The sequence below is a fragment of the Bombus impatiens genome, unplaced genomic scaffold, assembly GCF_000188095.3.
Source record: "Bombus impatiens unplaced genomic scaffold, BIMP_2.2 scf_0102, whole genome shotgun sequence".
Taxonomy (NCBI): domain Eukaryota; kingdom Metazoa; phylum Arthropoda; class Insecta; order Hymenoptera; family Apidae; genus Bombus; species Bombus impatiens.
Genome location: NT_176521.1, coordinates 4,941,861 through 4,956,630, shown reverse-complemented (window position 1 = coordinate 4,956,630; position 14,770 = coordinate 4,941,861). Strand labels below are relative to the sequence as shown.

The 14,770-nt window shown below is 35.6% G+C and overlaps 1 protein-coding gene across 2 annotated transcripts in view; it reads right to left on the bottom strand.

Moving 5' to 3' along the window:
• LOC100747795 (RING finger protein 17) overlaps nucleotides 1–14,770 on the bottom strand; it is a 310,925-nt gene that overhangs the window by 224,071 nt on the left and 72,084 nt on the right. The window lies entirely within an intron of this gene.

Genomic DNA, 14,770 nt, shown 5'->3' with positions numbered 1-14,770 from the left:
AATACCATTCAAAGATCGTATCTTAGAAAGTTGTAATTCACAGAAAGGAGAATTCGACCTATTTCTTTTTCAATTTTGTACGAAGCTTAGAACGCAAGTTAGAAAGTTATAATTTGTTGGTCATAGAGGTTCGAATTAACCAGACCGAAATTAATCCAAAACGAAATAAACGACAAGTGAAGGTAAATTCCACTTACAATAAAACTTTGAAATACAAAAAAAAAAAAAAAAAACGAAAAACACAAAGATTGAAAAGCGAGTAGATCGATTTCTAATTAACCTGAACCATATTAGAAGGAACAACGATTTACTGGCTACGAGATCGTTTCAGTATTTAATCGAGAATCCTGCAACTTTGAAGTAATTGTCGCTGTTTATTTACGAAACGCTTCAATCGCTATTCCATGTTAATATATAACCAACAAGATTAATCTGTACGCTGTATGATGTTTTCTCAGTCTCTTTGTCTTGGATACAAATAAATTTTAACGTTGTTTTAATTGCTTTACGATGATCTTCGTCATAACCAATTACAGCCAACGCACCGTCATATTCACTGTACAAAAAGAATCAAGTAACACCAGTTTTCTAAAGAATTATCCAAGTTTCTTCACCGCGAAATATGTTTCTCCACCTTCGGAAGCCTTGAGCAAACGATCGAAACACGTGATACACTTTAGAAATTCCGAAGGAAGAGATATTTCAATACTTTACAAGATCAAAACGTAGATTCTTTGTGCTCGTTAAATTACGACTCGAGCTGTACGTAATTGCAAGCAGATGTTACCACGACAGTTTGTTCGAGTTTTAATCAAAGATAAGGAACCCTGAAATTTCTTTCTATAGTGGACACGGATACGTTTATGTGGAGCTCGAGTGAATGCTAAGTTTCGAATATGCAGAGTCAACGTGTGGAATTACGAACCGGTTTCTCGAAATTAAGGCATCGGATAATGTCCTCGAAATTGCATATCTGGTTGTCCTACATAGACGGATAGCCTATGAATGAAACACGTGACTTTGACATTCGAATCACGATATTCAGCGATTTATAAAAATAATACGCTAAGTATCCTTCAGTGTGTTGTATGTACGAACCAACATCGATAACAACATATACAATTGTAGAGCCTAAAATACATTAATTTTATTTAGTAAATGTTCTTTCTGACAAAAAGCATCCTTTACTATTACTGTGATATCTTCTACTTGGAGATTATGGCATACGATATCTTCTACTTTGAGATTGTCCCGTGTGATATTTTCTATTTTGAGATCGTGCCACGTCTACCTCCAACCAACATCCGTAATTATCATTATTTATGAAACATCTATGTAACAATTTTTACAATCTTCGCAACACCTGTCGTCAGCAAAAAGTATCCGATGATTATGAAAAAGACCTAGTCAGACAGGAATGACAGTACGAAATTTAGTCTTTCCAGTACCGTGTCAAAGGAGCACCACGATGAATAAGAAATGTCTCTATGTTCCGACTTCCTGGTGCGCCAGTGCAAACGTCCCGATACGATTTCTCGGTTAACGGTACACGTTAGTGGTATCCGATCGCTCGCGGGATTTCCCGTGAAGAAAGAAACCTGAACGGGCTTCGTGCGCTGCGAAAATTGGTCAAGTCGCTGCGATTTCGCCATCTTCATGGGGTTTCGTGCTACATTTCTCCAAGCTTCTACGTTTTTTCCTTCCATTCTTTTTTCTCTTCTTTTGGAACGAACGCTTCGTAGGAAAACGTATTGTTGAGAAAGTAGAATGAGAAGGCAGTGTAGTGTTCATTAATATTATTTTAATAGTCAACGACACGCTATCAATGGATCAGTGAATGATGGAGACTTAATAATAGTTTTCGAGGTGAAACGTTCTAATCGATTATTGCTGTTACTTTCGTCTGAAAAGTAAAAGGCATCAATTGACTTGCCCGGTTAGATAAATCTGAATTAAACAATTTAGATAAACAAAATCAACATTACAAACGAAACGTTACGTTCGCCCTTAACATCGCCTCTTAATTACAACCAGATAGCTGTTCATTTTCACCTAAAATATGTAACAAGAAAAAGAACTAGGTTATTCTGACACTTGCTTAATCGGTAGAACCTATTTCTGGAATAATCAGATAATGCTAATCACTTCACCGCGTTCCATAAGTGGCGAATAAAATCGCCAATGAGAATTGCTGTTAGTTCACTTGTTGGAAACTCGCCCATCCGCCGGTTAGTAAGAGATTGGGCTACTTTCACCGTTCTTTGGATTCCAATTATATCGTTTTCAAGGACGGAACACGAACGAATCCGAGGGGGCCGAATTCCACGACTTTCTACGGAAATCAGCTCGATTCGGCTGAAACTCTCTCAACGACTGGATATATTCCAGCAAGCTGACTCCTCCAGCCTTTGGGACATTGTCCCGTTGTCGAATCGAACAATGGATCCCTGCTTTCGAAAGGCGAAAACACTCTCCCATGACCGGGTTCAATAGGGATCATAAGTGCAACAATGAAATTGCTTGGAACACACGAAACTCGTTACGTCTTCGGCCACCTATATCGCGAGAGCTTATTACATTTGTTACGTAAAACTGGTCATAGGATATGGAAGAAGTTTGACAAGAAGCATAGTGGGTGGAAAAATGATCTCCACGTATTGTTATTCTTTAACCGAGCTTTTTTTAATCAGATTCCGCGTTTCATTTTTATAATAAATATTAAATGTCTGTGTAGTCAGAAAATAATATGAAACTTAATGTATTTCGTATATTTAATTAACTGTTATATAAATGCTGTAGTAAATACAACGGTGTGTATTATGCTTAATGTAGCAACTGTAGATTGGTATCGCAAGGATAATAGGATGAACTATGACTACGTTGATTTCATTGTGTTTCGAATTATGCGACTGCCTAAGTAGCTATCGTGATATTAGCATCGATAATTCGCCAATTACTCGACCCCTCATTTTTCTATTTTGTTCTCTTACGTTGAAAGCCGTGTCACGTTGCACAACAGAAATGATTCCATCAATATTTACATCAATATGCATATTGCATCGAGTTTGCAATTCTCCTGATTCGTTTAAACGTTCAGCCTTTCAAGTTCTTGATTACTACTCTATGAAAGCAAACACTGTTTATAATTCAGTCGAGTAAATGTAATAATCGCGGAAAATTGCTCGATAAACAATGTCAGTCAACAAGGAATACAGTAATATTTCCGATAACAGCGTATTAATCAGCGAACTTAATGTTAAGAACGACTGTTCGTACGAGGAGAAAGAAATCTAACGGAGAAGTAAATTACGAATTGATTTTCCACGATAAAAATCATCAAACAAAAAAGAATAGAAAAAATTATACATTATAATTATGCAATCATATTTCAATTTCGCTTGATCGACATTATTCTAAATATTGCTCGTTGGAAAGGAATAAACTATAATTATAGTAAAGAATGGTGACAATGTATTTTTAATAAAAACCAAAGTCTCATGACATAAAAATGTCTCACGCTAGAAACATTTTTGCAGGCTATTGTTCCTCGAAACTTAAATTTTCCTCGTTATATTTTGTATTTTGCTTTTATATTATAAATCAATATTAAAAAGCAATATAAAGTATTATAAAGCAATTTGAAAATTTCTTGATTAATTATTTATTCGTCAATCAACTATCTTTAATAAGGTGATTGGAAAGCGACTAATTAAAAATACCGCTGTTGAGTTACTTTCTAGGAAATATTACCATCCAAACCAGCTTTTCGTAATATAGAACATTCTATTTCCTACAGTTTATCCTATATTCACCAATAGACATTTCAACGTTATTCGACCTTTAAAAATTACACAATTTCGTATTTCAATTAAAAAGGTCCATCTAAATCATCTTAAACTTCCTACAATAATCGCTAATTAAATTTAGATACAAAATCGAGCACGTAATCTCGTCTTCCAACGTACAACGATAAAAATACCAAAGAAACTTTTCGCTCATTATAGTACGTGTTTTAAAGAGATCAAATTCACCGATCTCAACCTTTAAATTGCACAAAATAAACAGAAGATTTGATACCATAGAGCCCACACCATTCGTCAAAGACGAAATATCGATACTTCAGCAAGATGAAAGGATCCGAAGTATTTCGCGAATTCGAGTCGTTGGTGGAGCAGTAATTTACTTTACACCGATTCTTTTCGGCATGAAAATTCATTATGCTATTAGTCGGTAATCGGCTTTCGGAATGCTCGGTTTTGATCCGATTATGTCGCGATTATACGGTTTTACCATTCTTTTTTTTTCCCCCGCTCTTTATATTTTCCACCCTTTTCTCCTGTCTCTCTTTCTTTTTCAACTCCCACCACGAGGGAAAGATAAAACTTTATTGGAGCGAGAGAAAAACTAGCCGTGAACCGGCCATTTTCTTCGCGTTATCAATATTATAACAGTGTTTTCCAGTATTACCCCTCGATTGAATGAATATTCCAAGCTTCGCGGCAATATGGTCGTTATAATACTCGTTCTACCGCGCGTTTCATAAAGGTGTGATACTCGGTGGGAAAATAAATGGGAAACCCAGTGTGGACGTCTGGTTTTGCTTCGTTTTCAAGGGAATTTCCGGTATACGCGCGATTGGCGAGCGCGCGCACATACACACACGCACAATTTGGCCACGTATACGATTTCATATAGATAGGACATTAAAAGCATGAACGACGTATTTTATTAAAATTTTGATTTTTTATAACTAATACTTCATCGCGGAATTTCTTTACAATTATATAACTAGTACTGTACGACTATGCAAAACAACCTTATGGAAAAGGACATTCATGATTTCCGGAATAATCTTCCCATCGAAATGATTTCGTTTTAACGATGCAAGATTTTTTTTTGCTGTAAATATGTTTTCTATGTTTGGTAACATATTCATACTACTAACGATAACACGGAAACCTACGTAATATATTTTAAAGAGTCATTATATATCATTTATTTGTTAAACATTATGTATCAAACATTATGGGGGCAATACTCACTATTTATTTCTGTAGAATCCACATAATTTAGCTTCACCCTCTCATTCGTAATAGAGAATCATACATTCGTTTGGAAAAAGCGGAACTGCACACATCGTATCACTAATCACCATCATTTACATCCAGCTGTTACTAATTTTGCGTAATTTATTCTGACAGCATTTCACTTCTTATTATATACATCTATTGATTTATTAATTTATATTACGAATCTCTTATATCGATTAATCTACATTTTTCAATGCATTTATCCTACCTATTACTAGGCAATATCAGCGCCGATAATTTCCAGAAATATTTATTATAATTTTCCTAATACCAACGAGGCCTATTATAAATACGAAGCTACTTCTACACATTTTATTTTGCAAATTATATCTATCTAACTTTTTCCAAATTTGCGTGTTTCACTATCCGTATTGTTACATCGTTATACCATTCTCACATTATTAGTATTATTATTACTATGATTATATTCATCATGGGAAGAAAAATGTTCGTCTCCAAGTTCTACGTATAAACAATTTTCCTTGGACGCAGTGAAATGAATTTATCATTATCATCGTAAATGGGTACAACCATAGATCATTGTAGACAATGGCGAATTAAAGATTCTAGGGAATATTAATCGTTAGACGAAAATGATGGATGATTCAATTAATCTTGGAGCGCAGGATCACGCAATTCGTTCAAACGCAAGCATGTACGTCTTCATGATCTTTCTCTTAACAGAAAAATCCACGGGCTAATGAATGAACAAGTGGTGTTCCACAGCGAGCCTGGCATTCTTCTTTAATCGTTCTAGTTCGTTTCATTAGCGCGTACAACGCAATGCATCATTCTAGGAGAGCACAAAGCCCCGGGGCCAACACGCGCTCGCAATTTCTTACGTCAAGCAGGCTTTGTTAGATCCCAGACTTCTCACGTGTAATCCAGACCTCTGGCTCGAATTGCGTAAAAACGTAATCCCTGGTCGTTGCGCTACATTTCCCTCCCCCGGATTTTCCGCGAAGAGAAATAAAGCAAAACGTCGGAATCGCGAATAAAATATTTGACTTCTTAAAGGACGAATTTATAGATTATAGTTTGGCCTATAAAATCAAATTTCTGTAGTCGTGTAATAAATGTTAGGTAGATAGGTTTCCGCTATTTACGCATTCAACGTTAAATTGACCAATGAACTTTGCGAATTTGTATTAGTTATTATTGATATTGATCGACGTGTAAATTAAAAAAAATTAATTTGCTAGAATGAGATGGACGATAAACAAGCTTCTACTCGTACGTGTAACGAAGTACACTGTGTATCAGAATTTAGATTCACGTTAAAGAGTTATATAACGCGTTTTTGTAATAATTGGAAAGACTCGAATAGTTTTGTACAATCTGTCTGGTTGTTGCTAGCTTGTCTTATCGGTAATTTCTGTCGCTTAAACATCTTTCAGAAGACTGAAAAGCTACCCCTCTCTACGAAATAAAGAGCAGGATCGATCATTTTTATTCGAAAATTCGAAAATCTTTTCTGTGTTCTTAGAATTCTACGAACATTCTGTTCCAAGCTGAACACAATTTTTCTCAATTTTTCTTCCTTTCGTCACTGTTATTTTCGTAGATTACAATCAGAGATTCTTCCAACAAACAATCCTATTTTTCCAGTCGAACCCCTTAAAATGGACGCGATAATTTTGCTAAAAGTTTTTAGGTATTTCCGGATGTGCGTATCTGTGTGGAGTGGAAACTAAAAAGGTTGATAATTAACAGTCGTTCAGGAACGCGAAGTATCTGCGAAATTCCGCGACGAAGATTCGTCGTTCCAACGTTGCGATTTGCGCGCGCCAACTTGTTTCATGAGAAAAGTTTGAAATTCTACGTGGCAGCCTTCAGTAATTTGTCTTCACTCGCTGAATACTTAATAATATATCCTCGCGTCTGCAATTCGAGAGACTTTGATTTCGGGGATGTGCAAAGAGCTCCGCGGGCGGAAAGAGTTTTCCAGACAAGAAGCACCCTCGACTTGTTCTCGAGGATGGATTAACGTCTACGTTCGAATAACCTTGCTGGCAGCAACGTCACAGGACAAGAACGTCGTCGCGTGTCTCGTCATAAGCGAATATCTCGCGAAAGGACGCGCGAAATGGAAATTAGGAGTGAAACTTAGTAGAATCTCTATCGCACGAATTGATCATGACACACGCTGTACGGATAATCGAATTGTTCAAATTCATATTTTTATCAAAATGATAAAACAAGTGCAAACTAAACGGAGCCTCGTCTCACCCGCTAGATGCTATGACGCGCTCTTTCCTTCGGATATTCTGCGTATATTTCCTCCTGTTACGCGTATTTATCGCATTTTTCCATCTTGAGATTTTCCAAAAATGCATAAACATCCACAGCCTGCCTATCGTTAAATTAATATCGAGCTGATCCACAAGTTTGTGCGGCATGTTGAACGCGACAAGTTCTGCCTCTTTTCTCAAATGTTTACTACAAATTCGACTACACCGTGTATTGTCCATCGTTATTTACAGCTTCTTGCCAAAGGTTCGAGTAGTTTTTGGATTCCTCGCTCGAAGAACTCCGCAGTTTTTCAAGCAAACGAATCTGCCAGCCATTTTCGCAATTCCACGTCGTCGTGGAAGAAAACATCAGTTAGACCATGTTGGAGGGAACGAAAATCTTGATAATCCGTTGGGACGAGATTCGACGAGCAGGGTGGATGTTAGAGAACTTCTCATCCACAATTTTCAAGCGCGTTTTTATCAAATTTGCGAACGGGTGGGAAATGAAATTTTTGTTAACCTCCATATTTTTCGAACAATTAATCGCTTTGCTATCGACAGAGAACGGAAGAATATACGACCGCATAAAAAACAGGAAAGAGGAGCTATCGAATGACATAAGTATAAGACATAGATGATAGGCAATTGTTACGAGATAATATTCAATATGAAGTGAAAATCGCGCGAGTTTATGGACCAACCTGTTAAAGAGAAATTCGCAAAATTTGTACACACCTATTCCCAATTCTAACCTAACTGTACGGTATAGCATCGTTATTACAGTCATCGTCTCAATTCCCATAAATCGAATCTGTTGAAAAACCGATCACCAAATAACTTTCCTAAACGAAACCTTAGACGAAGCAAGTCGAACTCCTCAAGGTATCGTCTGACCTACGTTCGTGCCACGTTCCAGCAAGGACGAGAACACACTACGTCGACGATTTCGCATCGACTTGCAACGAAGAACGGAAATTAGTGGGAAAATGGGGGCCGAGCGACCGGGGAAAAAGCTTTTTTCGCTCGGTCGTCGTGCAACAGTTTTTCGCGCGGGACAATTACTGGCCACGGCCGCTGATGTGTTCGTTATCGTCGCTATTTTTTCACCAGGAATATCCCGGATGAAACACGAGCGTGAAAATTTCCATTCGTAATGAAAGCACAAAAAAATACGAGCCGAGGAGCCGGGGAATGGAGCGAGGCTGGTCGACAGCGAATCGTTGCTCCACGACTATTTATGTTTCGTTGTATAGATTATTTATTTGACGTCGATATTGTGAATTATACAAATGCTACGACCAGGCTATTCCCACGGAAATCTACGACACTGTCGAGTTTTCTATGGTTGTGTACACGTGGCCGTATACGCGCCGTATGATGTTCAGCCGATTGACGATTCACCCCTAAAAACTATGTCCAATGAATTATCGAATAATTAACTTTAATCGTTACGCAGCTGCAGGAGATATCGAGATGGTACGCGCGTTATTGCGGCTACTTTTTGTACTTTTATTCGTCCATCGAGCTATGCAGTATGTTTTTGTAGCCTGTTTTGGCCTTAATGAAATAGTACCGCGTGCGATGGTATTTATTTTCCTATGGTCGAGTAAATTAACCTCCTTTTACATTAAAACTACTAGAATGCTCGAAATGATCATCCCGTAAGTTTGTATAGAATTTTTTGTAGCCACACAGTGGTACTGTTTTACGGATTTAAATAACTTTTTGTAAAATGTGCGGATACAAGTTTGTTCTTTTTTTCCTTCATTGCATTCTTTTTCGTGCAAACAAAACAATTTTTGCCAATGTTTGTCTTTTTCCTGGAAAGAATATTTCGATGTTCTTCATTTCTCTCCCACGCACTTCGAATCCTTTCTAACAAAATATCCTTCATATCGCGTAATTGTAATTCACGAATATAAATATAAATATAATTTCTATAAATTCCTGTACAATCCTCAAGAAGCTTGAACGATAAACTTTCAAGATCGCGATACTTGGTTCGCGCGTGGTAGCATCACAAAATGAAAAAATCTCAGTAAATCTTTAATTTACTACACGCGTCAGTGGAAAATCCGCCGGTCTACGAATAATTATCGACTCATATAGATAAGTAGAGCGATAATTTATGCATTTCTGTTTGTCATGTTCATCGGGCGCGCGTTAAATTCGACCGTTGAATTAATTGGAGCAAGGGCGAAATAAAATTTGCAGCAACACGCGATCGGCCGAATTCGAGCAGCAGGGAAGCTGTATGCAAAATGCAAATAGACTCGCAGTGGTTAATCTGCTTAAAACAAGATCCGGCAAGCGGTTCGTCTCGCGCGAAAGTACATGGAAACGCGTACGCCAAAGAAAACGCAACGTTTTCATATATCACGTAACACCTAATTACACGCGATGCTTTACGATATTAATCGCTATTGATTGCGAACATGTATAATGTTCGCTTCGTAATTCCCATCGGCTGCAATACGAATTTCCTGATTGAACATTGTGAAATTATTTATCAGAAATTATTTTCTATAAGAAAATATTGATTGCAAATGTAACAATGATTAATATTTTACATTTGTTCGAATCTTCGTGCACCCAGATTCATCGATATCAGGCATTTAGGAATTATGTATAGAAATGTATAAAACTCATTAATGCTAGAAATGTTTTGTTTGACTTTATTACCCAGCAAACAGTCATCAAGCAATTTTCTACATAGAGAATAGTTTGCTATTATTTCAAATACAAAGAGACACTTATATTCCACTGAAGTAAAAGGCTGCAAATCATTGTATTTAATTCATTGAAAGAGTTAAATTTGCCACATTGATGACAGTGTATTTTGTGCTGATTGGCCCCGTAGTGTTGAAACAATCAAATGACGATTAAACCGCGTAAGTATTAAAGTTTTTAGAAACGAATTTCCATAAGAATGCATAGAAAGTGCGTATGTAACGTTTTACGGTAGCGAAGTCAGCTCTACATGAAAATTATTCGTCGGCATATAGCGCTGTACGTACACCTGATATTATTCTGAATAAAACGAATGATAAAATAAAAGTGCACATCATTTTGAGGAAAATAAACCAGGTCCTAATGGCTAAGTGAAAAAGCAACAAAAAGAGAGAAAAAAAGAATTTAATTAAAAAAGATACAAAACAATAATCCCGTCGCCGCGTCGAATTATACGAATAGTATTTTCTTCCGCGGTTGGATTCGTTAATTTAACACGTAATATGATATTGAGGTAACGCACGATGTTAACAAACGAACGGGCCACTCGAGTGTCTTGCACGCTTTTTTTTCCATTTTGCCATCTTTATTTCTTGTCGGCGTTGATTCGCTCGCTTTTTGAACTGCGTTTCGCTAGAAACGTCACGCTTTTCGAAAGCAGAACTACTGGCATAATTACGACTAATTACACCCTTTTAATTAGACCGGTTATACCCTTTTCTTTGCCGTGTCTTCTGTCTTTATTCTTAGGCACCCGCTTCTGTTTCCTCGCTTATTTATTTACCTATACACTAGCGCGGTTCAAAGAGCAACGAAGCTTCCCTAAAGGTCTATGGCTTAATATTTTATTTCTCAATACTACTTTTACCTTTTATTTTTTTCTGGGCGTCGTTTTTTTTTTTCTTTTCTTTTTGTCGGTAACTTCGTTTAACTTTTTGAGAAGAGACTGAATTCCAGTGATTTGATAGTTGGTTATTTTTACTTTGTGCCAGAGATCAAGTTATGTTGCAAATACTATAAATGATTTATAGATTCATCTTTCTAAACTTTCGTTGTCTTTTCGGTGATTTTTCAATTTTTTTATCGTTAGGTTATTGTCTGTTCTGAAACTAAATTTAATTAGATCGTTGATCGATGAGTTTCGTTCTGATGGAAAAAAAGGTTTAAAGATTCTGAATATGTAGCTTTCGTCTTCTTTTCTAAAACGTATTTCTTTCAATTATTTTCCATTTTTTCTTCAAATTAGTTTTATCGTTCTGAAAATAAAAAGCTACTCTTGCATACCACTCCAAGATTTCATTTGTTTCCTACAAAATCAATGTATTTGTATAATGAACATTTTGATATTGTAAGAAGAATATTTGTATTGGAGATTATTAGAAATGCGACTGTTATTATTTTAATATCTACTTCAATATCTCTACTGTATCGTAGTATTTTAGTAATATCATATTTCAATATATGACATACGGTTATTTTTATACGTGAAATTCAGCTACATATATAGATACGAAAATTTATTAACTCTCGGCCTGGGAATTTGTGTTTTTCGTATACTATCTTTCAAATACACGTTCGATAAATTAACAGTGAATTTTTCTTGTAGATAACATTAATAGCCATTGCGCTAGATAAATTTAAAATATTCGTTTCCGCTAATTTGGAAAAAGCAAATAAATCTTCCGCGTCCAAAAGGCAGACAATTAAATTTCTCTTAAAAAAAAAACATCGCGTATCTCACGTGAAGATTGAAATGCTATAGCGAATCGATTATGCGATGTAACGTTAGAAAACTAATCAGACATTACGTTTTTCTTTTTTCTGATAACGTTATCACGTTCCAGTGCGATTTACATTGTCCAAATTGTACAATTTCGTAGTTTAAACGACAAAGTATACCAATTGTCTATCTAATTTTTGACCAGAATCTAGTTTTCTGCCTTCTCTAGTCGAACCGATGATTATGAAAGTGGCTTGAGTCATGTGTTTTTCGTTTCACTATATTTAATGTTTTGCGTTTGACGCGTGAACTGAATTCTGTTTAACAACGCAACGATCAACTCGATCGAAACGATTCAATTTCTACTGCTTTGCATAGATGGTTTCACGTTATTATAAAGTAAATGGATATCACGGAAAGCAAATTAAGTGATAAGTATGAAAATAAATACGATACGTCTAAGATAAGTAAGAAAATAAATACGATATTTCTAAGTATGAAAATAAGTTATTCTCTTATAGATTCTTGAATTTGATAATCATCAACATTTCAGTCCAACTTTTATGCAATTCTTTATACGCATTTATTTTCTTGAATTAAGTTTAACGCGAAAACACGAAAGAAGATGCACGATTCTACGCAATATAATTCTACGCAGCGACAGGATAGTTGCTATGTCAATCTTTTTGTCTAATTTTGTCACCTTCTGATTATTTCTTTTTTTTCTCTTTTTTTTTTTGCTTCACTGTTTTCCTTTAGGGCGGAATATCACGGATTAGTTTTAACGCGAAAAACTTGGATGGAAAGTGGTCGAGTCACTTTCGAATCAAGCAAGTACCGAAAAAAAGAAAAAGCAGAACGCGTAAGTCGCGGCTCGCTTTTAATCGTTTACCGGTCGCTCTTATGGGAAGTTGATCCTGTTTAAGCGAAAGATAATGTGGGAATAGGTAATTGATATTCTGGGGAATTTTACGTAAAATGCATGTGACGTAAAGTATATACGATGCAGTTTGTAATTATTGGAAAGTTACTATTGCTAATGAATGGTAATATGATTTTAAATTACTCACAATTGATGATTTAGCACACTCTGATATTTCGTACGTACCTGAAACATAAATATGCAGACCGTGAATATACATATTAATATTCATATCGATAATTTATTAATACTGTGTTTATATATTATTTAAAAATATGCGTATTCGATAAAAGATGGAAAGTACCGAGATACAAGAAAATTCCAGCCTTTAAAAATAACTAGAATAGACACTAGAATAATAGAAACTAGAAGAAACAGTTATAATGAAAAATCTGATTTTTCAAGCGCGATGGAGTATTAAATGATTATGATTAAAATCACAGAAGAATGAGAGCTTTACACTTTAAACTTTAAAAAATGTGGAAACAACGTGAAAATGTGAGATGGTAAAATCAACTGTACGATGTGGAATTTTGGACGATTATCACGAAATTGAACTTGAACAATAAGAGAAAGTCTTATACAGTGATCAATCATATACACGCGTTACATTACATTGAGCGCAATTCCAATGAATATTTTTAATATTCCATCGGACAGAATTTTTCTACTTGTTCAGTACGTGAATGGAAATTCGAACCACCTATACTTATGCAACGTTCGAAAGTTATTACTAGCAGAAAAATTACGTCACGAAAAAGAAGCAACAAAGGAACTGCATCGGTAGGGTTTCAACGAAGGAACGCAATGCCAACCAGTATGAATATACAATTTTCACACTTGTAAGATATCCTGCGAATTCTCCCGGTGAGTTGTGGACATCTTACGATATCCGAGTGCTTCAACAAGTGCTTTTAACGAACTTTTCGTCATTGTCATTTTCAATGAATAAAGCGTTAGGTTAAGAAAATTGGAAACTTTCATGTTTACCATAGAGAACGTTTGCACAACGTTTAAAATTTTTCCATAAAAATCGAAGTGTTTCCTATTTAAAACTTAGAATTTATGCGATCCTTTCAATAACTGTTTCATCAAGTTTGCATACCCTTTGTGATACACAATTCAACGATGAAGTAAATATTTTGTACTATTTTTAAAGTACGATTAATTTATCAGTTTTGTATGGTATTTAAATCTGGAATAACTCTAAGAGACTCTAAACTATCTCACGGTAATTAGAAACGGTAAAAAGAAAAATCTCATCTGAATATCCAATATCTTATCCTGTCAGCAACTTTCATACTTTCTTATCTGCTATTAAGATAACATTTTGTTACTATTACTTTATACATGTACTTTGTATACATTTCAATCGTACCACTATTAAAACACAAAGAAAGAACAATGTTTCTTTCGTTTTTTAATTATATCCTTGAATTCACGAAGAGGACTGAGATTTTCTCCAGGAACAGTACTTTGTTTCTAAACATGTTCATTAAACTTTAATAATTATGCTCTCTGCCAATTACTATAAACATACTAGATAAGGAGTAAAACTATAATGTTAATAAACACAGCCTTGTTTACTATATTTCTCCGTTCTATACAAAGAAGGGCTTGAAAAGACAACACTTGAAATTAATATTACTAATTAAGTGATTACGTTTATTACAGCAACAAAACAACGAAAAGATACCATATATTTAAACATTACGTATACTTTCATAAAAAGCAACTTTATGATACGTTCGAAATATTTTCTTCCAAATAATTCTCTGACACCGAGAATCTTAAAAAGTACCTCATTTTCAGATACCTTGTCAAACATTAACAAACCCATTTTCCGTAGCATTCGACGGATAACAATCCACGAAATCTCACAATTTTCAAACACGTGCAACAAGAACAAAATCTGACAATCCCATCCCATGCATTCTATCCAAACATCTCGATCATCGTTCACACATTCTCCCAGTCCATGCAACTTTCGATCCGACCAAGTAGCCAAAAAGGCAGCAGAGAACCGGCCGTCCCGAAGGCGTTCGCGATTCTGCGAGAGGATGTAAGTGCGCCT